General features: G+C 41.1%; 1 protein-coding gene and 1 long non-coding RNA gene across 3 annotated transcripts in view; both read left to right on the top strand.

The window, feature by feature from the left end:
• Positions 1-26,650, top strand: part of LOC117586205 (heparan-sulfate 6-O-sulfotransferase 2) — a 97,321-nt gene that overhangs the window by 46,089 nt on the left and 24,582 nt on the right. The gene's annotated exons all lie outside the window — the stretch shown is intronic.
• On the top strand, positions 17,592-18,103 carry LOC117586216. The gene is made up of 2 exons (XR_004573983.1): positions 17,592-17,654; positions 17,712-18,103. It is a non-coding gene; the product is annotated as an uncharacterized LOC117586216 (long non-coding RNA).

Here is a 26,650-nt window from a genome sequence, read left to right as displayed (position 1 = left end):
CATAAAGTTGCTCTAACACGCCGTAATTTTTCCACTGAGTTTCTGATTCACTGTCGGTAACTGTTGCCATTCAAGTTACATATTTGAATAGAACTAAACACCTGAGAATGTATTTTTTCCGATTAAGTATCACGTTCTATTACATCACATTTTGTTTTGAGCGCCAGGGGACGCAGGGGATCCGCTGGGGTCAACATTTGTCTGGCCTGTCCTCTCAAATTACAAATCCCTTAAGCCATGTCCAGCAATTACAATAAAATCAAGCAATAAATAAATAAATTGTTCAGTTTTCCTCCATTATTTATGCATCAAATTAAAATCTTAGCTTCGAAACGAAACGCATTAGAGGGTGACCACAGAAGCAGCAGCAGCAGCCGAGACTTTTTACAGCCACAAAATAAAACGAAACAGGAGGGGGATTGCCATTAAAACGGAATGTAACCACAATAAACACCCGGGAAGGACGATAAACGAAGGCTATACAATCCAATTGAGGGACAGAGGACAGACGACAGAGGTAGCAGAAGCCACTTTTGACATCCTTCGACTTTGGTTTCTGCGGTCACTCCTCTGGCACCGTTGGTCATTTGAATTTTAATTGCATGGCTGTCTGCGGCTTTTTGTGTTTTCTCATTGGCTTGTCATCCAAGCTGTGTTTGTTTAGCATTAGGATTTAGTTTTAATGATAAGTAGAATTAAACTATAAATCTTTGTTAATGGTTATAATCCTCTTTTTTGAGGCGAGAAATGGAAACCCAATTTTGTAGAATCAATACATATGTATCTAAATGAAAACAATCATAAATTAAATGAAATTATAGGCAGTTTTTTGAGGCAATTATTGTGTATATTTCTGCAAAGATTTTCATTATTCAAGGATTTTTATTCATAGCTTTAAAATGTCCATAGTTAGAGCTTAGTTTCGCTTACAATTCTTCTCAAACTTTAAACTTTTCTCAACTTGTGAAACACTCTGTATACTATGTAGACATTTTCTCTACACTTTGCTTTTCCCCTCTTCCAATGTTTACCCTGCGTATGCTTAATGTCTGACGCTGTCAAAGTCTGTCGATTGCTGCCTTTGCTGCTGTTTATAATTCAATTGAATCAACTAATTTATCATGTGCTACTTCACGATATTGTATTTAGACGTTGCTTGTCCCTCCCGTTTACGCCCGTCTCTCGCCTCCGCCGTAATCCTCGTTGGAATAAAAAATTGCAAGCAATTTCCAGTGCGGTGGAAATATAATTTATCACATTGACGCTGATGAATTGTTTGTCTCACACTATGCCAACTTTATCGTTGACTTTGCGGATGTGGAATGGTGTCTGCTGGCTCCATTCTATACTTCCTATACTTTTAACATCATTTGCACGATTTTGTAGCCCGTCTCTCGCTCTCTCTGGGTTGTTTGCCTTGTGAAGGGCTTGTAAAATGTTTTGTAACTGTCAGAGCCTGATGTCCTTCGACTACGGCTGCTGCTGCTGCTCCTGTGGCCCATTCTGTTTCTGTTCTGCCTCTGATAATGATTTAATATCGTGTGCCTTGTTGCATATTTTATGAAATGTTCTCGCCGCCACCGCCGCCGCACTTCCTCTTCTTCCACTGTGTGCCGCAATGCAGATTGAGGCAAAAACCAACAAAAAATATGAGGCATTCAAATGAGGTTCTGCATTGCAATCACAGATGGTTCTTTTGTTCTTCGTAGTATGCAAATGCCCTGACAGCGGTGCATGCTTGGCTGACAATTAAAATGAGCTTGAAAATCTGTAATTATGAGCAGAAAAGTATTTGTATTTTAAATGCAAATGCATACCGATTGAATTTTGGAAAAAGCAAGTCTAATATAAGCACCGAAAGCAATTAAACTTGTGAATACTAAAGCATTTCTCTCATCCTTTAATACAATACATACAAGAATACCCTTTTTGCCCACCCCGTTATGAAATATCAACTTTAAGATGATTTTTGCCTTTATGAATAATTCATCAGAAATCATCTACGACACCCCATCATGCCACCCCTTCTTTTGTTGTATAAGATGGGCTTTCGGATCACTGGCGCTTGGTCGCACACCCCAAGCTTCAGCGAGTGAAAAATCACAATCTTCAAAACTTCAATCAGGCATAAATTTTTATTGTCGGGCATATGCTGCTGCTGCTGTTGCTGTTGCTGTTGCTGTTGATGCTGCTGGTTCTTCCCCTCAACTGTTGTCCCAGCACGCATCCACCACACTGAATCACATGTATAGACCACCTCCTGATGATGTACTGAAGTGCTTGTTGTTATGGCTGTTACAGAGAAGAGCACCCTGAAATGAGGTATGACGGTTTTTAGGATATATTTGCAACTATAATATAGGAAATTGTACACATAAATGTAGAATATTTTGTGCTTCTGTTAAAGGTATCCTTTTTCTTATGAAAACATTATTGCAGCAAATGCTCAGGGATATTTTGAAATAGGTCCTATCATAGTGCATCTTCCGCTGCGGTCTATGTTCTGTGCACATTATTTGTTGTTGTCAATGTAACTGCTGCCGTTATATCTGTCACTTGTCCTCGATACACACTACCCGTCTGCCTGTCTGCCATGATGCTGATGGTGATGTCACTTCTGTGAAATTTCTTTTTGGGTCTTTCCTCTTACTTCCGGCGAATTGTTGTGTGAGTTGTGTGTGGCGGCGGTGGCAGCTGCTGCTTGGAAATACTTAAATTTATGCTGCGTTGATAACACGCGCCTTCGCAAAACTGTAGACCGAAAAATTGATATTTTATGGTTATGAATTATTGCCAGCGATTATCTCTGTTGAAACTTCTCGGCCGGATATAAAAGAGTTGTTCCAAGAGAGAAGAAAAAGCTGAAAATTATACAGAAATAGAGAGATGTATGTACATATCAATATCAAACATGTCTAAAGCTCTCAAAATGGAGAGCTTACAGCACTCATGCATTGCATAAATAGGGAAAGAGAGGAGGGTGAATGCAATTGTGTTAAAAACTTTTACAAATACTATAAACAAACAGCCAGAAAAAGCGATAGAGGCACGGAGTGAGAGAGCGAGTAGAAGTGAAGGGAAATGCATTACACACTAACGTGTATTGTTGCGTATTTCAATTGAAATAATATTATTGAATGTGTTGCCATATTGGCTTAGAATGGGATATTGTGTGTGCACTCGTCAGTGAACAAACAACCTTCCCAACAAGCACTCATCTGCATATAAAACTGTCTGTTGGCTGTTGTACGATTATGTTACAATTTTTTTTTTGTTGATTCTCTAAGCTTATGGGAATGTGTTGCCTGGCATCGCTGATAAATTGGATTTGTTTCATAAAAAATAAGCTAACTGATATGCCGACGGATAGATACTTTTGTGTAAAATCCAATTGAAAATGTGGCTTTGAGGATGAGATGGCATCCCATTGGAGTTACACTTTTTTTTTGTTCTGTGGTAGAACTCTTGACTTGTTCCACTTAAAATTGCTCAACTTTGGCAGCAGCTCTCTTTGAAATGAAGCCAACTACTTGTCACACACCCACTAGACAAGCCGTAGAGAGCTGCTATATGAGCCAAATGCACACAAAAAGAGGCCAAAAGGAGACCCTTAACTTGGTCCTTGCCTAACTCCATTGTTTGAACTGCCAACGCTCTTTGATATGTTTTGAACAAAAGTATTATCCAAAGATAGTCACAACAGGCCGCACACTCTGCTCTGCTCTGCTCTGCTCTCTGTGGTCTGTGAAGTAATGTTGCAAGTTGATTTTGGACGTTACTTTTTTCACCGATGGCATTTAAATGTGTCAAAGTTGGGTACATTTTTTTTACGAAATTAAATATTAATCCAAGAAAATGTTGGTATTTGCAGAAACCAATGAACAGCGTAATTTACCATCGGTATAAAACGTGTCGAATAATTATATTTGCCTGGTGAAAATTGGTGATAAAACCAGGCCCACATCTTGCATATGCCTATGTCACCAGCCTTCCCTACTGTCGCATCATCACCACCATGTGGGGGAGCATCAGCAGTGCCAGCAGGAGCACGCACCCTCCAGTCATCAGACGTTGAAGTTGCCTGCATTGTCGAGTGCTCCATTCACTTCCTGCCACTGGAACTGCAACTGGCGCTGGCGATGGTGCTGGCTTTTGTCGCTGCCTTCGCCTCGTCGGAGGTGCCATTGAAGTGTCTGACATTCATGTGTGGCAGCCACATCAGCCGACGACTACGACAGTTGACATGCTGACGGCAGTCGACATCGTCCTGTAGGACAGCGACAGTATATAGGGGACAAAACTTGTAATATGCCCGCCTGGGAACCATCTTTCCCCGCCTCGTCCCACCACTGTATAAATTAAGATGTGTCTGTGTTTGTTGCATTACTTTTAATAGCTGGCTCCCCCCCAGACACTCCAGGCTTTCAATTTATTTTCTTTTTCATATTTTTTGTATATCCTTTTAGAATGGGTTACTGCTGATGCTGCTGCTGCTGCTGCTGCTATGGCTGCTCTCCCTGTTATATAATTGCTTTCTGTGTTGTGATTTGTTGAATGCTCCATGATTTCATTTTAAATGAGTTTTTGATTTATGCATTAAATACATAATTGTGCGCTCTTTTTGGTCCTGTCGTGTGTTTGGAGTCCTGAGCTTTTCGCTTACGATTATGTGCCATACTTTTGTCCCAAGGATTTGTCTGCCATTTTGTGTGCATAATTGAATGTCTTTTTTTTTGTTGGCTTGATTTATGTAGAGAGGAGTTTCAGCTAGAGCGCTGAAAAAGGTTTTTAAGTCGAGGATTTGCATCTGAAATGGGTTCACAGGGTGTGTTGATCTCTGGCAAGGCTCTAATGGCAGCAAACAAGTGACAATTGAAGGCAGTACGGATAAAAGCTGCAAAGTAGATTAAAGGAGGTCCTTCGTCCACAAAATTATGCTTTATTAAACATTGAATCAAGTTTCTAAAACCCAAGGAAAACTTCAATTACTTTGTAATTTTCCAAAAGGCAGTCAATTATGTTGGAAGATTTTCCACTTAAAACCTGTTTTTGCCCCCAGGGGGGCTCATATAATTCCATTAAAAGGATCCTTTCAAAGGATGCTGCTACCACTGCCACATAATCCACTGCCACATACACACTCATGGTGAAACACAATTCCCAAAAAGGCGTCGTGGCAGCAATTAAAACTAAAAGCAATTAAATGCACAAGCAATAAAAATTTAAATATTCATATTTTCCATGCAGAGGAATAGACACGGGGACTAGGCAGAGCCAGAGCAGCAGCGGCAGAGATTACTTGCCCCAAAATGATGTCAAATTATTGAAAACTCGTAAAACTTATCTCCATGTGTCGCTCTAGATATCCCTTGGGTGTGTAATTGAGTGTAAAATTTTGCAAAAAGCACATGCGAATATTACAAATAAGCATCAATAAAAAGTCCGCTCCTTCTCTTGTGTTTTTTTGGGTGCAAGTCTTTTGAAAGGTCAGCATTTGTGAGGGTCTGACAAAGTGATTTTTATTGAGGGTCTGACTTTTGAAATAAAACATTTCCCATACGAGCACCTTCTGGCTAAGGCTTATCAATATTACGAGCTGTGTGTTGGGTTTATTCCTCTGATTTATGGGGCATCCAAGTATGAGTTGTATGGATGAAGAATATTTGGTTTATTCTGGGAAATATAACTGGTGTTTCTGGATTTTAATTGTATGGAATTTATTCAATAAACAACTCATCCAATCCAAAATGGTCTTAACTTTTCTACGTAATGTCAAGAAAATATAATTTTGCGAAAGAAAATTGAGGAGGGAAAATCTAGTATAACCCTAAAGGGTATTAGCACCCATTGATTTCTCTAACGAAACGAAAGAACACTTTCGCTTCTCCTTCTCCATTTTTTATGGCTGCCATTCAATACGATTATGGATTTATGTGTGTTCGGCTGCTGCTTGGGGCAAAGGTCAAGCCAAGAGCTTTCTCAATTTCAATTTCATTACGTTTCGTTTGGCTGAGTATCGTTTCGTTTAGCCTCACTCTACTTTTCTGTTATTGGGTTATTTACGTATGCAGCAGCTACCAAAAAGTGTTTGAAACATATTTATACTTTATGGCTATTTTGCATACACAAATAGTTTTTCCTAAAAGGAGCAGCAGTCGTATCCTGCAGTGGTGCCTGCCAACTGGGTCACGTAGTATCTCTACCATATCGTATATAGGGGGTAGCCATGTATCTGCATGGGCCCCTTGCACCGAGCCCCTTGCTTAGACTCTGGTTTATTCTGCATACTTTTTGGCTGCCGCATAGATGCACGTGTGTACTTATCTGTATGTCTGTTTGTGTATTGATTACGTTTTTCTTGTTCATCGAATCGAACATTGAAGCTAGCACCCCAGAAGGCGCTCCCGCAAAAATATTTTCATTTTCCTCTTCCTTTTGCCGATGCTGCATAACGATAAAAATTCAATTTCTTTCGCTGTCTGTCATTATTTGACGTTGTGGGCAGCAGGAGCAGCAGCAGCACAGACATTCCAATCAATTCATCGTCATTTATTAATATTTTTGGAAAATTGTTCATTTTTTGTTCTGATGAAACAATTGCCAACTTTTTTTTTTGAAAATTCAAAAAGCGACACATTAATTAACACGTTCGAACAATTGATTTATGGCACATTAATTGCCGCATGACATTATTTTACAGGCCATGGAAATGTGCAATTCATTTAATTAATTACAAAGTGTAAAAGAAATAAAAAGTTATGAACTTTTTGTGTGTGCTTTTGTAATGAAGATACCCTGGAATGTCTATATTTAATCTATCCATATTGTTAGCACATAAAAAAGTCTTAAATTAAAGAATTTTCTTTGCGGGTTTTACATGGTCTAGACTTTGTCTTGTTGTAGCCTTAATATTTAAATAATTTATAACCTTTTAAAACCCGCTGTGCATGCCCAGCATACCCCTGTAATCCTCATTTATACACCTTTGCCATAATTATAATTAATGACCGACGGCTGTAAAACATCTGTCTGATCAAATATTTACCATAAATCACTTTTTAAATGGAATTAAAATATTTAACAAATGAAAAATGTAACAAAAAGGGCAATGAAAATTAAATACAAAAGCAAGAGCCAGGAAAGTTATATAAAAGGGAAAGGAAAGAGTGAGCAAAGAGTGGAGGCAGCTAGTGGAAGTGGGAGTCTTAACTTTCCTTTTGCCACTCAAGTGTTGGGGGCAAGTGGCACTAGAATAATGTGTCAATAATGTGCGATTATATCGACTACAATCAGCCGTTGGTTGGGCCCAGCCAGGCAACCCTCAAAGCCAATCCCACACTCATTCCTACACCCACACCCACAGTCCTTCCTTAACCCACACACCCATTTCCACACCCAATCTCCTAATGCCAACTCCAACCATTCATTCAGCCAGTGCCAACATGTGGCGGGATAGCAAAACCAGGAGAGCCTGGGAAAATTGAGAAAAGTTAATACAGAGAAGACTTAAAAAGGGAAAAGGAAAGCAGGAAAATGGGGCTGCTCTGAATGGGGAAGTTCAACGGGGTTTGACTTTGCCCTTTCTATGCCTTACCCTTACAAAGGGTAGTGCGATTGTTGAATAGATTTTTATGCAGCAAAAAAGAAAGCGTTTTCGGGTATAATTTCGTGATTCTCAAAAACAGACAGATATTTTTATATTCTTACAAAATGTATTCTTTGCTTGAAAGCTATTTTGTTTATAAATATTAGCCAAAGAAACAATTTCCCTCATATCCCAGTTTTTATATATTAAATGTAACAACTTTTTGTCAAATTGTTTACTTTATAAAATATACCCGCTCTTATCCTGCTAGACTCAATCTACTTCTGATATATGGCATACAAAATTATGTACAAGAGTAGCTAACCCCTCAGTGCGTCGCTGCTTGCATTTATGTTCTCCTTTTCTTTTTACGAGTACTGCCACCATTTGCTGCTCCCGCTGCTCAGTTTATATATTTTGATATCCCCAAAAAGTCACGTATTTATTTTATTTCTTTTGCTGTTTTCTCTGTACTTTTTGTTGAGTATAAGAAAAATCAATTGCGCGCAAATTGAGTAAATGTCATTTAGACATCCGCTTAAACCAACCGTGCCCGCCCTGACTTCCCCTGACTTCCCCTGACTTCCGGTTCCTATCAAACAGCAGGCTCAAGGACATTAGCAAACAATTGTCAAAGGCACACACAACACGCAGTACACACGGACTCACACCCTGGCCACAAAGTATGCGACAATGTGGCACATATGATCCCGAAACGGCAACCGGCAAGAGCCAACACCGACATTGCATAAATATATAAGTTGACAATTTTAGAGGCATTACATATACACTGTATATGCATGTGGCATGAGGCAAGGGGCAGAGGATGTGTGTGTGTGTGTGTGCGTAACCACTTTAAACACAATCTAATGTCAACAGGACAGACATTGAGAGGAGACTTCAACTACGACTCTAACTCCTGACTCCTGACTCCGTACTACTCCTCCTTCTGCCAACAGTCAGACGCAATACGGCTGCACGGAGGAAGCACGACACGACTTATAAATGCGGTTTAACTTCCATCTGGTTTTGTCATAAGTGTCTCTCGAGTGGCATCGTTTGCATGTGTGCGTGTGCTGTGTGTGTCCATGTCTGCCTGCCCCTTTCCTGTGGCTTTTGCGTATCAATGAAGTTGTTAGTCAAGTGGCTGTGGCAGTGGCACTTCATGCTCGTCGTTGACTTTATTGGATTATCAGGCAAATTTTATAGTATTCCTTAGGCCTTATTCGGATGGCATATTGAATTTCCTTAATCCCCTCCCACCTAAAAGACTTTTCTTTTGGCTTTTACTCAAGCATGTTTACTCTCTGGAGTGGGATTGCTAAGGATATTGGATATTGGATATGGCAGTAATTTCAATTTGAAATTTTAATAGAGAAATAGAGAAAGTTTGAAGTATGCCCAGCCCCTCAACAAAAAGGAAGGGATATGGAAAGATATGCTCATTTTGATTGATTTTTAGGGCTGGGATGAGTACTTAAGAAGTACTTCACTGTAGGGGGAGCTCTTTAACTTTTGCTCTTAGCCTGAAAGGAGAAAAGTCTTTGAAGGGATGGAAAACGCAGCAATTAAATTGATTAAAAGTGCTCAAAATACAAAGCATAATCTCAAAGAAACGCCACCGGCAATCAGTCTAAATATTCTCCAAACGATTAATCTGATTGCAAGCTCCTTTAAGTAATAACCCATTTACCTGATTTGCAAACTACATAGCTCTGCTCGTCAGATGTACCCCATCGATTAGAATGATTGCTAGTTCTAAGAGCAGCAGCTCCATCATCATCATCCTCTTCTCCTGGCCCCTTCACAACGACTTGTGGTTGCATTATATAAATTGCTGATGGAATGGGAACGGGAACTGGAATGGGTTTTTCCGTTTGCTCTAAATATTTCTAATTCCCTTTTGGCCTTTCTGGAGAATGGCTGTCAGGAATGTAGTTGACGCACAGCTGCGTTTCACTGTCTCTCAGACATTCCAAACCAAAAAAAAAAAACGAAGTAAAATAAAACAACAACTGCAGAAGGAGGAGGTACTGCTGAATGGGTGGAGTAGGAAGCAGGCTCACATTTCGTAGAGATTCACACGTACACTGGGAAGGGTAAATACCGACAAACCTCCAGGCACAACCAGAGAGCAAATATCCATTTGGATGGGGAAAAGGAGAACGCTCTTTCGTTTTAATTGTTGAACCACACAAGTGCTGCCACAGCCCACACCATTTGGGAATCTAAATCCTTACCAATGAGCACTGGGTACATTTTCATTTAATTTTCAGACCAGACTTTGTTTAACCCAAATAGAGAGAGACTCATGTACATGTGGATATACATATGTAAAGGCAGAGAGGGAATCAACTTGAGTTGCATTTTAATTTACACACCCAAAATTCTACCCAAATAAACACTGGGGACCTGCGGGATTTGCCCTAAAAATAAATAAAACTTAAGCTAAAAACTAAAGCAAATACATCAGAGCGATGGAGGAACTCAATTTGCTAGCAGCAGGCAAAGCAAATTCGTTAGGAGAAAAGGTACTATGAGTCCCTCTCGTGTTAAATCGTTTGGGGAAAAACAACAGCCAGGAAGCAGCCGACAGCAGAATGCAAATCAGTTCGGAGAATGCGGCAAAAAGGTGTACGAATGGAATCGCCAATCGAAGATTGGGTAATCGAACAGATGAGAGTGCAGAAAGCAAAAGCAAAATGTTGGATGCCACTGCGAAAGGAGCAAAGGGAAAACCCCAGCATTTTGTGTACTCTTTCGCATCCTTATCCTAGGGATAACATTTCCAGCGCAAAGGGAATTTCAACGACTAGTTTGTACTTCAAAGAAGTTCCTCTTGGCATTCTTTAGTTTGATTTCCTTGATTCCTTGAGTAGTCAAACGAGCCTTCAACTATGAGCAATTCTTGAAAACGATTCACAAACTGGTTGAAAAAATAACACAAAGTCAGTAGCTAAGCAAATGCAAGGCAAAGAGTTGGCAAATATCCTTTCGTAACGCGTTGGGGTTTAGGTTAATTTTGATAATTCTGCTTTGCTTTAGCGGGATAATCTATTATTACTCAGTTTGCATAAAATATTTCGCTGTTTAGTAAGTTTTAATAGCTAGAAAAACCGAATCAAAGAGGCATTGAAAACATCGATTTTGAGAAGTTTATAAATAATAAAGATACAAAATGAAAAATATAAAATATAACATTTTTAAAAACATTTAAAAGGCTCCCCAAAAGTCAAGGACTCCACTCGACACATAATACTCTTTCCAGCAATAACTGAAATTGCGAACATATCTGCCGCATAAACCTCCGCAAGAGCGAAATACAGCTAGTGGTGGCGGAGAGAAGTGTGGTGTGTGGCTGGGGAGGTTGGAGAAGACAGATAAAAGAGGAGTGTGTAAAAGGCGGGAGGGGTAGGCGGGCACTTTACTGCATACAAACACAACGGTGCACCGTTGGCGCTGGTTGGCGAGCAGAGCAATAAATTTGAAACGTTTTCACGTTGCAACGTTTGACTTTCTGCATTTCTGCTCCCCGGCATTTATTTGTGCTAACAATTTTGTCGGTTCGTAGAATCTCCCCTCCCCCGTATCTCCCTCACTCTCTACTCTGCAGATACGTAGCTACGTGTGTATGTATATTTTTAACATTTGCCGTGACAATTTGCCGCCCAATTGAACTCCTCCTCGCACTCCCTCCCTTTCCCAATATCTTTTGGGCACACTTTGTCAATGGCTGCTCATCTGTCGCTCTCTCTCTCTCTCTCTCTCTCTCTCGCTCCCTGTTTTGCATAAGCTTGACAGTTTCGCCTCCCTACCCTTCCTCTCTGTGCATGCCGCTAACGAAGTCATTCAGTGTTTGTGTATCAAGAGAGAGAGCAGGGAGGACGCTGCTATTGCAGCTGCAACATTCCCCCAAAAAGCGCGTCACGAGGCTGCGTTCATTATGCTAGGCCGCTGGCGTCGATGCCGCCGTTTCTGCTCTGCCATGTGTGAGGTGTGCAATGGCATCTGCATCATGTGCTCTTCTTTTTGTATGAAGGGTAAGCGATGTGGTTTGGAGGGGTTTGTTGGGCACGAGATTATGCAGAATCTTTAGGAGACAAAGCTGTGCTTATTAGAAATTTAAAGTTGTGGCAGTGAAATATTTAACAATCCTTTAAAATATTCATTAAGGGATAAATATTTGGTCAGTTTCGTTGATATATTTTTTTTATTTTTTTTTTTAAGAGTATTTTTTTCATGCTCATTTACACAATTTACAAAATCAGACACTGAGTATTTTCCAGTCGTTATCCTCATTTTGCTTGCATCCTTTCATGTTTGTGTTTTTTTGGTGTCCCAGGATGCGCTCCATTTTGCGGCCACTGCAACTGTCTGTCAGTCGAGTGGCAGAGCAGCTGCTGTGTGGCATGGCATGGCAGCGCAGGGATTGGCGTGGCAAGGCGTAGCGGCTGCAGCGGTGACTGTGGCGTTACCTGTCCTCTCTGATTTATGTTGCCAATCAGGCATTTTGCTTGTGGCTGCACTCTGTCTCTGGTGCTGCGGCCCTGCTCAATGATCTATGGGCAGGATGTGTCCTCTGGCCCCGCACAACGCACTAACCGGTGTGTGCCCCGTGTGCGCTCTCTTTGGTATGTCCTCTGAGGTGTGCTGTGCGCTCTGTTGATTTGTTACTCATACGCAGCGTAAACAAGGTTGGGGAAAAATGGATTTAGTGCGACGCTCAATGTTTATGAGCTCCGCACTTTTGGCTGTACATCATGTCATTTTCCACGTTGCCCAGATAAACCGCTTAGTGAATCAAATGAGCCAAAGTGGCACACAAGCACTCGGAGGAGCGTTCTCCTCCAAGAGAGATTATCCCCAGAAATCAAGAAGCGCTCAAATGAAAAGCTTATCCGATAATGTGTGGCCAATATATTGCCTTTGCTTTGGAATATATTACTCGTAGAAGTCTTACCTTTAAAATATTGAAATGCATTTCCCTGGAAAAGAATAGTTATCCCAGGCTGGGATACCATCATTCAACGTTTGGCCTCCCACCAGCTCGTCCTTAGCCAAGTTATCTAAAGCAATCTTTTGCCTCCTGTCTCCTGGCAGGAAGCAAAAGCAATCCGGGGCCAAAAAAATATTTCCACTCCACTTGTCTGGCGTATTCTGTTCGTTTTTCTCTTTACTCTTTGTCCCTTTTCTCGCACATTGAACAGGAAAAACGCATTACGATTGCGACAAGGAATTATAAGCGGCAGCATTTTCTTTTTTCTTCTTCTGTGAGAAAAGTTTAAAGCGCGCACAGAATAAAACTTGCGCCAAATGTTGCTTAAGCCCATCATAAAACATTAACAAAAGTGGCCCCAAATCGATGTGAGAATTCGAGATAACGTTTTTCCTTGTTTCCCGTCAAGCATTTTGATTAAAATCCTGGGAATCTTTGGCGGCCTCTGTGGAATAAATCGGCCCGGCATCTGTCACGTTCACTCGCATGGACGCACGTGTGATGAATACTTGGCAATTAGGTGGAATCGTGACGGAGGAGATGGATGGTTGGACTCCACTCCTCCACGGTTGACACAACCAGGAAGGAATCATTTAGGAAAGGTTCTTTCACAGTTCCGGCTGTTAGATGTTAGATGTTGTATGTACGTTGGAAGTTGCTCCTGCTGCCGTTGCACATATAAATATTTTATTTATTTACTTTGCTGATTTCGGTTGTCAGGGGGCCACCAATACGTGCTGTAAATGCCTAAAACGACATTCAAGCGGTTTTTTTTGCCCCATTTTTTGTCGGGCGCTAAAAGGTGACATATGTGCGGGGCTTTGATTGATCATCTTTGCGGGTTTCTTATGGCAATAATCTATGTAAAATTAGTCCATTTCTGTCATACACGTATTTAAGCCATGAATATTTTATTTACGTGTGATTAACCGCTTTTTTTTGTTCTGTTTCTTCTTTGCAGGTATGTTGTATCATGAAAGATTAAGGAGCATATATGGGTTAAATATAGACAAGAAAATATCCCTATTCTAATTTGGTAAGCAGTGGTTTTTAGCAGTAGGAATCTTCCGTCAATTCAATCACAACTCTTGCAATATTTTTATATTTAATCTTGAATAAATCCTTGAATTCTCGAAAGATTTGACTCTTGAGGCTTATACATATATGGGACCTTCTGAAAGTTCCTTGATGGGCAAAATTAAATGATTTATATCTTAATACCCATCACTAAAAGGGTACCTAAACTTTGTACATTTTCTGCATCTTTAACCCTTGAGTGAACCCCACTCTACTCTTTTCGTATTGAATGGTTTTGTTGCAATGGTTTTATTTTTGTATTCCCAGCGCACCCGAGCAGAGATGACGATGTGTACAAAAATGGGCAAAAAAGGGCGGGCGAGTCGCCGAGGAGCGTGCGGTTCTGGGTCGTTTAGCAGAGAGAGAGAGAGAGAGAGCACAGCACGCAGTTGTAAATTGTTGGATAATTCAATTTGTGGTTAAACGCAAGTTAGATATAAGCACAGCAGCACCCCACACAAACAGGCACACGCCACACCCAGCTTAAATAATGCACTTGCAGGCGGAGAGGAGAAGAGTGTGTCTGAGAGGACTCTCCCCCAAGTAGATTTAGAGAGGAGCAAAAATCAAGAAGTTCTCCGGGCAACGTGTAATTGGGGAATAGAAATAATGCCATAGGAAAATGAAAGAGCCCGAAAAGAAGAAACCCGTAAGGGAAATCCCAGCACGAAAACCAGAAATCCCTCCAGAGAGCAGAGAGAAAGCGATAAGCAGAGAGGGAGAAGGAGAGAGCGATGTGTGACAGCCGCACGCTCGCTGATCCACTTGCCAATCCCCCGCACACAGACACATGTGTAAGGCAGAGCACAGATATATCTGGATACAATACGTGAAAATAGCAGCAGTACTTGTACAGTTGTTGGTTTTAGCGCTCTCAAGCGCTTTAGTTTCCTTTTTATGAATTTTGTATTTTTGCGTATATTTCAGTGCGAACAGCAGGAATGAGGAGTAGAGTGGAGTGGTGTGGAGAGAGGGAGAGAACTCCTCTCCTTTGCTGTTGCCACATGACGTATGAGTAATGGCTTTAGCTATGCCACGCTTTTGTCTAGCACTGTCGGCATTTGGCCAGACACCTTTGCTGTACCGAATGGGTATTATGATTTTCAACAAGTACATTTTTGAAGCAGAGTAGATATATTCACTCCATCTTCCCATCTCGCAGTTTTTGAAGATATAAGACAAACAAAATAGACTAGATACTGGCTTCTATTATACAGGATATCATGACTAAAACGAAGCTCTAAAATTGTTTATTCTTTGACTAAATAGCTAATAGAAAACAAAATTTGAATCAAAAGAAAAAACCACTAGCAGACATGCACATATTTACACACATCCTAGAGTATCTACAGCTTCGACTTTCCCAAAATGTTCTCCCCTCTTTGTTGGTTTTTATGTTTCTGTATTCTCTGCGGTTGCGTTGCTTGGCCCTGCGCTCCTCCTGCACTCTTTTAGTGCCTCCGCAATCGCATATGCATCTGGATGGTAGCCGGAACCTATATATTTTGTATCTGTTTGCTTTGCTTTTATTTTCTCCCCTTTAGAATCCCCTTTTGCATTGTCAAATTGGTTTGTTTAAATTGAATACTTTGTAGCGTTGTGGTTAAGGCAAAAAGAATGAGATATTTTTTTCAGACACGTGCCGCGTGTTTCAAATGAAAAATGAATTGTGGATCTATTTGCACTGTGATGGGAAAACCCCCAACAAAAATGGGGTTTAAAGAAAAGCCATGCAGATATTTCATTTCGACAAATATCAGACAAACGAAATTTATAGTTTTATTATCAGTTTTATAGCAGATATTCCTGCGCTAAACTATTGAGTTTTATGTTCCCACTTTCAGGAATATTAAAGCTAGTACAAAATTCTAAAAATGTCCTACGAAATGTATTCTTTCTTTTGTTTTCTGGTAACATGTTTGCCCCACCGCTTCTTATATTTTTTCTTGTCGTTTGCTCACCTCTCACCTCACATCATCATCATCATCCTCAGCATCTCTGTCGTTATCCTATCTGGCACCCTAATGAACCCTTCAACACAATTCAGGCATTTTGTACGGGGCTCCCATTCATCATTTTCACAGATTACCAGCTGAAAGATTTTGGTTTTTTGCCTGTAGAGGGGCTGTAGATGGAGGGGTAAATAAACTTCAGGCGGCATGCACTTGGGACTTAATCTGCCGCATAATTCAAAAGCCTCTGCATCATGCTCTGACAGCCCAAAAAAAAAGCCAAAGAAACCGAAAAGAAAATAACACCCGAAACGAAAAGGAGCAAAAAGGAGCAAAAGCTTACTTCGAAGCAGAAAAAGTTTTCTTCCGCGTTTTCCCTCCACCCGCCTGTTTTGCTAACTTCATATTTATATAATAACTTTATGTTTATGTTGTAGATTTTCCGCCTCCCCTTTATCTACGGAGTGGGTTTGTTTTGGGAAAGGGGACAACGACTAAAACAGCAAACAAAGTATGGAAAAACACACACAGTTCCTACAATATTGTAAGCCATAACAAAAGACGCGGCATTCGCGCGTTGGCGTCTAAAGTTGATTTCTTAATGTTCATCCTACTGTTTGTTTTGATGAAGGAAATGCCACCCACACACACACAAAGACACACACAGAGCATTTCCCAGAGAGAGAGAGAGACTGACAGAGAGATGTCTGCGTCATGTGAAAGTTGAGGAGCTGCTGCTGCTGCTGCTGAGACTCAAAAGATGTTGGCTCGAGGCAATTTACACTGAAGTTGTTGATTCTGAAACACTTGGCAGGGGCCAGGCCAAAAAGGCGCTGAGCCAATATTTGAAGAAGCCACTGCATCCTTCGTCCTGCGTCAATTCCCTAGATACGTCTCGCATTGCCAGCAGCGGAAGCGGAAATGTGCATTATTTGATATGAGCTCTTGCTTTTGTTACTTTTTTGTTGGTCTTCTGTTCGAAACAGACACTACACTCCACACGCCAGTGGATAGGCATTCGCATCACAAGATTCTGGGCAAGAGACAGCTTTTTGTGGCTAGAAAATGGAACCGCACAGCACACACAACAAACACACAACAAAAATCAATGTGGACCGTAATTTAATTGCAATTTTCTTGATAAGTTATGCCTCAAAGAATGTTTGAAAATTGAAAAACTCTGCAGCAAAAAGGAATTTCATTGACAGAACAAAACACTAATGGAAATGGATTACAAAGGAACGCAGAAAAAGTCTTTCCCTTTTTATTTTTTTCAGATTTTCCTCTTCATTTTTTGCACAAAATTTTGAGTCTACCTTTTGGAGTGGGCTAAAAGTTTCCCCCCCTTTTACTGTTTTACTGCTTTGCGCTCATTTTATTAGAATATTTATTAATTTTCTTCAGAGATCCTTCAACTATTCAAGTCAATATATATAAAATAATTCAGATTTTTTTGTTCTTTCCTCTTCAACAAGTTTCAAACAAAAGGCGGAAAAGCAAAATTTTGCCTCCATTCACTCGAAAAATTTGCATTGCTGTTACAGCTCTCACAACTTTCACGGATCGGGGGCGCTGCTGCTCTGCATTTGACAGACTTTGGATTTTTGGATAGTTTTCCCTCCACAAACCTTCTCTAAGCATACCAGAGCGAAAGAGAAAGAGAAAGAGAAACGGGAGAGAGGCAGCATGAGGCTTTATTCAACCGCAGGCGAGGCGCTGATATTCAAAAGCGCACCACAAACTTTTTTCTGCCAGAGCCTCGATTCGAGTACATAACGGGGAAAAATGTGAAGCACCTTCCTTCAGTTTTTTTGTATCCACAAAAAACTTTGCCAACACCAAATAGTTGGAAAACCCCGGAGAAAAAAAGTAAACTCAATTTTTGAACAGTTGGCTAGACAGCAAAAAACAAATTTTAAAGCGCGCTAAAACTAATATACTTTTCCAAAAATCTGCTAAAAATATACAGGAATAAGCTAATGCCATGGAATACCCTAATAAAGCTGCTAAACAAAACCTACAACAAAAAGGAGTAGATAAATCAGTAAGAAATAACATCAACTAAAATATATTTCTATAAATCCTCAGCTTGACAGCACAGCCTGTTACATGTCTGCTCACAACACCAGCATACCCGTTCGCTGACGCTTCTCAAGTACTTTGGGCTATAAATACGAGGAACCAAACTTTTTGGTGAGGCCAAAACAAATTTCCACGCCCCTCGGCCTTTGCCACTACACTCCCACTTCAGTGGTAAATGAAATTTTAATAAACTGAAACTGGTCTCTGGCTAAATCGTTTTTTGTGGCAAGGCGTGTTGTTACGCATATACCCCATACGCCGCGTAAGCCGCGCCGCCGCCTTGTGGTACATTTTAATTGGCTTGTCGCGAGTTTTATTCTCGCTGTCAGACTTTGATTTTGATTTTCCCCAACACAGAACAGCACAGAGAAACAGAGCCACAGGCATGATTAAAAACTTTACATAGTTTCGCTTTGGTTTTTGGTTTTTGGTTTGGGTTCTGGGTTTCGTTTTCAGTTTTCTGTTTCTGTTTGGTATTTGTATTTGGTATAATTGCGGAGCGAGATAGAGAGTGAAGAGAAAACTTTTTAGCATGGGGCAAAAAACTTGGCTTGGCTTCGAAAATTGGCCAGGCCGCCAAAGCGCTTCGTTGGAAAGTTGTTCCATGCCGCCGCCTGTCTGACGGGTGTGTCGTATGGTTCTTATGGTTACCAAAATGGCAGGCAGCAGGCGTTTTATATAAGAATAGTTTGCTCCGATAGTCGTCGCTTCTCTCACAGGTAAAAGTTTAGGATTTTAATTAGTTTTGGTCGTCGCTTAGTGCCAAAGCAATTTGTTAGATAAGGGTTACTCTCACTTTAATATAAATCTCTTAGTTCCGGACTCGTCGTTTAGTCGCCACCGCCTCCACAGCCTCACCCCTGGGGGCCATTGTCTGGGCCCCTGTTGCTGATGGATGGAAGATCTTCTTTGGTGGCAAACTAATTGGCGTAGCAAACTTCGCGGGGAAAGCAATCTCCTTGGCTCATCACAAAGTAAAGCATAAAACACATGTCTTTTAGGCAGGATTACAGGATGTCTTGGGCCCCCTTGCGCCATTGCAATGATTTGCACACATATGGAAATATTCTGCATTTACCTTTTATTGTTTGCATAATCAATGAGAGTTGTATAAATTCCATTCCACATTTGCCACTAATGAACTTTCTCTTAATTACCACACAAGACGCTGTGAATGCTGAATGCTGCTTTCCCCTAATGAATTTCGACACAGCATCAAAGGGAAAGATTCATCTACAAACTCTATTGCCTTTGAGGGCAATATTTGTATGTTTGTACATGTGTCCTGAATCAGCATTTGTTATCATTAATTAATCATCAGAGGGCTTGCATGCCTCGCTAGGTGTACACATTTCAAGCCACCGCACAAATAGCAATTCATCACAAAGATGCTCCTCATTTTAATTAGTTTTAATGTTATTAAAGTCTGTGTGGCATGGAATGACAAAAGGATGTGTGGTAGATTGTAGGGCAGCAATATTTGTGTTTTTAGGGAATCTGTATTTGTTACAAAATATAATTTAATTGTGTAATATTGTTTCATTGTCATTTCCATTTGTCTCAACACAGAATTAGTCACGTATAATTCAATACATTTTAAGTAGCGTATTTTATCTTGAGTACTTTAAATGTTGTTCCAAATATACCTAGTATAGCATATTTATTATTTTCTTACACTCAAGAGGTGCCAGCGCTTGGCTTACCCAAAAAAGATTGACAAAATGCATAGCAACTAGCCACACAATGTTATGCATTGTATTTTGTTGGTATTACTATATGTTTCCACACTTAAAATGTTACTTCTTCATTCATATTCCCTTATCAGATCACCGCACTTACAGTAGAACCAAATATTATTGGCATGGCACACTCCGCCGGAATTGCGCGAAACAAAATAGGCAGCCTGTACCCAGGTCTTCCCTGGGGCAAGAAAAACCAAATGCCATCGGTGGAATTATGGCACAATCTGAGCGCACGAGCAGTGCTAAAATTTAAATAAATAAATACTTAAAAAATAATTGTATTTAGCGGAAAATGTAAATTACCTTTCCGCAGGGACGACAGGCGCCAGCAGCAGGAGCACCAAACTAGCAATTAATATTATGGCCGGGTTCATGGCATTACTGTCGAGCTGACTGATTGCGAATGAGACTTTTTTATCGTGCTCTTGTTTCGCTTTTTATTTATTCACAACAGCCACAAGAGGCCCTGGCCTTGTCCAGCCTGCCACCACCCCCGCCTCTGTGCCCCTCAGCCCCGCCGATTAGTGAGTGTAAAGTGTAAAGTCTGAACTGCGAAACAACAAAATAACAAACCTGAAAGTTGCATGCAATGCCAGGCAGGCACCAAAACGTTGATAAAACTTACATGCGGCTTTTGTGGGTACTTGGGGCATGCACATTTGGGCACCCAATGAGTTATGCAACATGCAACGATTTTCAATTAAAAAAGATTTTTATTATAAAGTTTGCAGCAGAAAGTTTCAATTCCTTGAGTTGTTGACTTGCTAGAATAATTTTCATTAGACGAAAACTCCCCACGCAATTTGCTCTTATTTGCTATATTTGTTTTGGATTCCCCTAACTTATTATTCTGATGACTTTTCATTGGCTCACGCACATACACACACACACACACACACACACACACACACTTATGGCATAGAGTCCACGGCAACGTGGCAAGCATTTTTCTCATTTGCTTTTATTTATTGGATTTGGGACTTGCTGATGCTGCACGGGGATTTCCTTTTCTCTCTCTCTCTCCCAGTGTGTCCGTGGGCTGCTGTACTTTTCACCCAGCAGCACATATACATATAGATAATTAAGTTTGCCTCTTGATATATGTATACACTCGTATTCTTTCACCTTTCACCTTTCACCTGCGCCTGCCCGTGTCTCCCTTCGGACTGCCATCAGTCACTTCTTATGCAAATGTTGGATGGCCATCCCAGCAGCCTGATGCGTGCGTGTGTGTGTGGTAAAAAGATAGCAACGAAGATTGAATGTCCTTACAGATCAATGGAAAATGGTGTACTTTGGCTTACAAAATATAGCCAAAATGTATTTTAAATATTTCAATATTAATGAGCAAGGCAAAGCCACCAAAAATGTAACTAGAATGTAGGCAATCTCGACAAAAGTTGATGTTAGAAATTATAATTTATAATACTTCAAATGCTAGGTCTCGATTATCACCTTCAAGAACAAACAATTTGGAAACGTATCGAATACCAGGAGTACCCTCAAATACTCTGCCCTTTTCTAGAAAGGTCATCTATATGTATATCCCTTACATTCCTCTTTAGCAATTGCTCCCAAATGTGATATTCTCTGCTTCTCTGAGTGCGTTAGGGTAAAAATAAATGACAGAAACAGAAAAAAAGAGAAAGAAACGTGAGGACACGTACATGAAAAGTTGCGACTGTCTGAATGTCTGTCCACTGTCAGTGGTTCCACTGCTGGAAGAAGAAAAAACACCACACATATTCAAATGCATATTGATTCTGCGGTCCATCAGCTGCCACTCCTGCTGCTGGCCCACAAGTGCCACAATCATGATACGCATCAGCAAACGAAGCATCAAAACAACAGCCACTGGATCCTAGCAGGTGGATCAAAGCACCAAAAAATCCAAGGAACCAAACCCATCGAAGTAAAAGCAAAACTAAATATATACCAGGAAAATAGACAAAAGCTAGCATAAATTTACATATTTTCCTTCTCTACCTCTCTCTCTGTCTTTTACAGATTTCTTGACTCGTTTCCTGGGTCTTTTTGCCTCGTTTTTGTTGGCCATTTGTGTACCTAAATGTGTAAAGAGACGAGCTCTCTCCGTTTGTTAATGACACCCCATGCATGTGAATTGGGGAAATGAAATGAAAGTCCAAGTCCAAGGCAATGAAAATCAAAGCCACCTTGTTCCATTCCTGACTGGGAGGCCTGACATTTACTGAGGCTTTAGCCGAGTGCATCAATGTGGCTTTAGGCCTATTGTTTTTTGCCAGCCAGACAAATTTCAGGTAAATGAATGGGCTAATATTCTACAGGCCAACAATGGAGTGATTCCTGGCTTTAGCCAAGTGCATCATTTATCTTTAATTTACTGCCAAAATAGCATTTTAAAGAGGTTTTACTTTGTTGCCTGTCAGTTAATTGCTTTTCAGCCAGAAAATGCAAATATTTGTTTGCTTCCATCGTACAAAAATATGGGAAAAGTTCATTTATTCGTGCAGAATAAACTCTGTACTACATTCAGCTGAACCACTGAGTCATAAACGTATAAAAGGCATACCCCTTTTTTTGCTCATTCATCAAGGGGTAGAAGACATTTGCATGCAACAATAGCAACTCATATAAAGAGTGAAGAGTCCAGAGACTGCGACTTCCACACTAGCAAACAAAATTCCGAATTCCCATTCGAAATCCTGCATCGAGCATCCTGCGTCCCGCATCGTGCGTTTCAATAAATCAAAAATCTGCTGCTGTAGCATTCCAATCCGAATCCTTTTGCTGCTTCAGCTGCTGGTGCTGCTATTACTCATGCCACAGCTACAGATCCTTCTCCAGTGTCTACTCCAGCACTAGATCCAGATTCAGTCTGCAGTACTTCTCAGCCAGTCTCAGTACTCCGCATGCTGTAGTCTCCTACTGCTGCTTCAAATCCAGCTTTGGCTCCTTCTCCTCAGATCCTTTTGCTCTGCCTCTTGATTTTCCACCATTCACCATTTACCATTCACCATTCAGTAAGAATACAAGAGAAACGCATTGGCCATGCAAACACTGCTGCTGATTGTGTAAACAGAAGTGAGAACCCTCTCCACACACAGACAGAGAGAGGAGAGAGATGCGAAAGGACGACAACAGAAAAGTAGAAGGACCAGACTGATGGGGGGAAGGAGCGTTGGGGTGTTGGGGTGTTGCTCTCGCTTGCAACGACAATGAAATTGAATTTCAATGCCATCCCTCTGCCTCATTGTTGTGTGTCAGCCTTGGCAATAATTGTTCAGCCTCTCAGCGTGTTGCATATAAGTACTTGTGGCTGCCCACTCACTCACTTTTCTGGGCTGCATTCCATGCCATATTTGCCATTGTTATGCCACCGCATATAGTACCATATGCGGCGGCATCTTTTTACAATACCTCCACCGCCACCAATTGTTATTGTCACAGCAACAGCATGGAAACCATTATCGCCCAACAGCAGCAGCGGCAGCAGGGGCAACGGCAGCAATGAGTCCCCAAGCCGCATGGTTCGCCCAATCTTTGGTACCCAATTCCCATTTGCAGTTGCCATTGCATTTGGCATACGTGTGAATCGTAAATTTCCGTACACAAAACGAATGGCAACCGCCAGGCCGGAGACAGGAGAACAACAGGAGCCAGCAACAGGAGCTGGGGGAACAACTACCAGCAGCGTCCAAGTACCAGCAGCAGCGGGAATTGAGGGGAGCAGCAGCCAGTAGCTGGGGGAACAAGAAGCCCGACCACCCCCAGGCACTGGGCAACAGCTCAATGTGGACAAGCGACGGCGACAGCCACACTGCCAGCGAGAAAACAAAAGTCGCTTCCTGGTTAATGGAATACGTATCCGAGTGGACCATCTTTCGTTGTACAACACACGCACACGCACACACACACACACACACAACACCAGGGACATCGTCCAGAGAATTGTCCAACATTTTGTGGCTATTTATGGGCGCAAGCTTATGGCTGAAAATTGAAAGCAAAGAAGGGTAGGCGAAACGATGGAATTTTAATAAATATTGATGGTATTGAAACCTAGATAGATTCTGCAATTAGATTTGGATCCAATTTATGATGAGTATGAGTTGAGGTAGAGGAGAATATCTGTAGATATAGACTCATAAAATCAGAAGTTCTTTCAAGTACAGAAAAGGATGGATAGACTTTTATTGCCTGTGAATGTTGGTGTTCTTTTCTTTGGAGGTTTAAGAGTAGAGTTGAAGAGAGAAATGGAAGCCTGAAGAGCAATGGAAGTGGTAGAAACTTAAGATCTAAGACTAAGATCAGACTTCCATTTATTTAATTATAACTAAATTGAAACACCTTTTCGATATACCATCTTGATTGCTAAAGTCAAACCTGTGCATATCAATTTCGAGGGAAAACCAATTTGCCAAGAGCCCGCCCTTGCGCACTCATAATTTCTGTATCGTTTTGCATATTTTGTGAGATTGGATGTTGACCAGCTGTGCGCTTTCCTGGGGGGTAGGGAGAGCCTGCCTCAATTGCAATCCAGTCAGCAAAGTATTCTCACTCTTCTTGCCCTTCACTCATTCCTGACAGCCGCTATTGAGGTAAGAAGGAAATGCGAGACATGGAATCTTTTATGACATCCACTGGAGTTAATGCGACTTCAGTGGATGCTGCTGGCTGCCAGGATGCTGCCTCTCGTTGTCAACGGTGTATAATTTTCACACTCCAGATGCGAATGCGAATGCGGATGCTGTTGATGCGAATGAAAGGGGGAGAGGGTTGCCTGCTACTGTTCGACCCTCGGGCGGTGGTGTTTTTGCCACCCCATCATGGCTGATTTGATTGCACTGCGCGTTGGGTTCGTTGGGGTTTCGCTCCTTTTGTTGTTTTCGGTTGCCTTTCTTTTGCCATGCCCCACAGCGTTTTGATTATGCAGCAGCAGCATTTTTGCATCATAATATTCATAAATATTTATGAGGCAAGTTGTCTAAACATAAAATGGACATGAAATACTGCACTTCCACCAGCAGCCAGCATCAGCATCCACATCAGCATGCATCTTCATCCATTTCTCATGCACTTAAACCAAAGCCGATAACAAATACAATCTCGGGCGAGAGAAAAAGTACTCTGGCCAGCAGGCGCTTAGGCAAATGAAGCGCCGCCTTATCAAGTGGCAGGAATGGCAAAGGGGAATGCAAAAATCCCATCCCATCTCGGGCTAAAATTGATTGCAAGTGAAATTGCATTTAAACGGACAATTTTAATATGCTGAAAGTATTGCAACAAAAACCATTGAACACCAACAATATTTTTCCACTGCTGCTGTTGAAAATTTGCAATTTAAAAACCGCTCTCAAGAACCAACTAAAACTGGCTTTGTCGATTATTTTAGTAATTTGTTTCAATATTAAATTTATATGGCAAATGCACCCTGCACATTCCCCTACCGCCTGTGGAGATATTCGATTTGCCAGAGATAAAAAATGCTTTGATTTGCAGACATTTAGTTGGCAGTTAGTTTTGGCCAGATTTTCGCCTGCCAAAAAAGCCAAACCCCAAAAACTTTTGACCCCACCGCCAGAATGGCAATTTGATTAGTTTGGAAATAAGTTTTATTTTTTTTTTCCATATATTTTTCACTGCTGCTTTTCAATGGAATGTCACCGCATAAAAAACTTTAGCGACAACTTTGATGAAGAACATTTTTGGTTTATATTTCCACTCCCCAAAATTTGAATTCACTTTTTAATGGAAGTTTTTAAAGAAGTGCCCAGAGGGGATTTGACCGGACCGGTAGTGATATGATGTGACAGGCCGAATAATTGATGCCAATTAGAGTGGAAGTTTAGTCCAAGTTTTGGTCTTTAAAAGTTATATTTATTATTAAAACTTGCAGGCAACGTTGGCAACGCAGTGAAGTAAATGCGGAATGCAGGAAAGGAATGCCAGTTACGGAAATTCAACACTTTTGCTGCCGCATTTGCTGGCTCTTTACATAGCTTTAATATCTGGTTTATCTTTAACTGCAAACAGACCGACCTCCCATCGATTATCAAGTGAATGCAATAAACTGCATTAATATGCGCACAAATCTGTGGGTGTTCGCTACACACTGCGTATACTTGTTGGGTGCTGTCAGAAAGTGTTGCATACTTTCGGGCATTCCCTGAAATCCAAGCTTAGTATTAACTGACGCTTGTGCGCTGCGTGCAGCAGCAGAACAAGCCAACAAAACAGAAGAGCCCAACAGCAGAATGCTCAAGTCTCAGAATATCTTGGGATCCTTTGCCGAGAGTTCAGCTTGGGAGTTTTGTTTTGTTGGAGAGCTGAAAGTGCAACTGCAACTGCTAGAGGATTTTCGGGGCATTGTCGGAAACTTGTCTACGCTTTTTGACTTGCTTTCTGTGTGCTCTGTGCCATGGCATGGCATAGAACAAGTGCGGCAACAACAATGGTCTCATTTTCCACGCACTTCATTTCTGCCTTCTGGGGCATGTTGCAGATTTCAGTGGGTAAGAAAGTAGAGAAAGTTTTACGCAGTCGAGCAAACATAACAATGACAGCGAAAGAGCGAGGAGTTGTGGGTGACGGCGGCAGGCAAGCAGTCGGAAGAGCAATCAAAATCGCTGTCAGCACTGACTTCCTGAAAGATACATAAATATATTTGTATCTACTGGTGTTCCTGTATGTATGCATGTACATTTTGTGTGGCATGGTTATTTATCATAAATTTGACTGCACACCCCTCTGCTCTCTCTCTCTCTCTCTCTCTCTCTCTCTCTCTCTCTGGCAAGCGTCTTGACTCGTAAATTATTTCATATTTCATTTCCTTTGCGTGATGCAACACCAACAACAAATAAAACACACTAAATAAAAACCAAAAAAAAAGAGAAGAGAGTGAAAAGGAAAAACAATAAATGCATACCAGGGAAAACTGTGCCAGTGAGCAGCAGAGCGGCAGGCAAATATATGCTGAATGACTGTCCGTTTGTCGGAACGTCTATCTATCTCTCGGTCTCAGTCTCTGTGGCCCTCGGCAATGCAATAAAATGTCTGCTTCTGCCTCTCTGTTGATGTCTTTTCCTTTTTGCTCCCCCCTCTGTGCTCGGCGGACCGTCCCTTCATTGAGGTTTCCTCAGTGTCCAAGCATTGGATTGGCCAAAGTAAACATAATAATAATTTCAGCTTGCTACTGCAACTTTAATTTTGACCCGTTTCAGAATGCTTTAACAAG

The sequence above is a fragment of the Drosophila guanche genome, unplaced genomic scaffold (assembly GCF_900245975.1).
Source record: "Drosophila guanche unplaced genomic scaffold, DGUA_6, whole genome shotgun sequence".
In the NCBI taxonomy this organism is placed as follows: Eukaryota; Metazoa; Arthropoda; class Insecta; order Diptera; family Drosophilidae; genus Drosophila; species Drosophila guanche.
The sequence above is the reverse complement of the archived record's forward strand: the minus strand, read 5'-3'. Positions and strand labels throughout refer to the sequence as shown.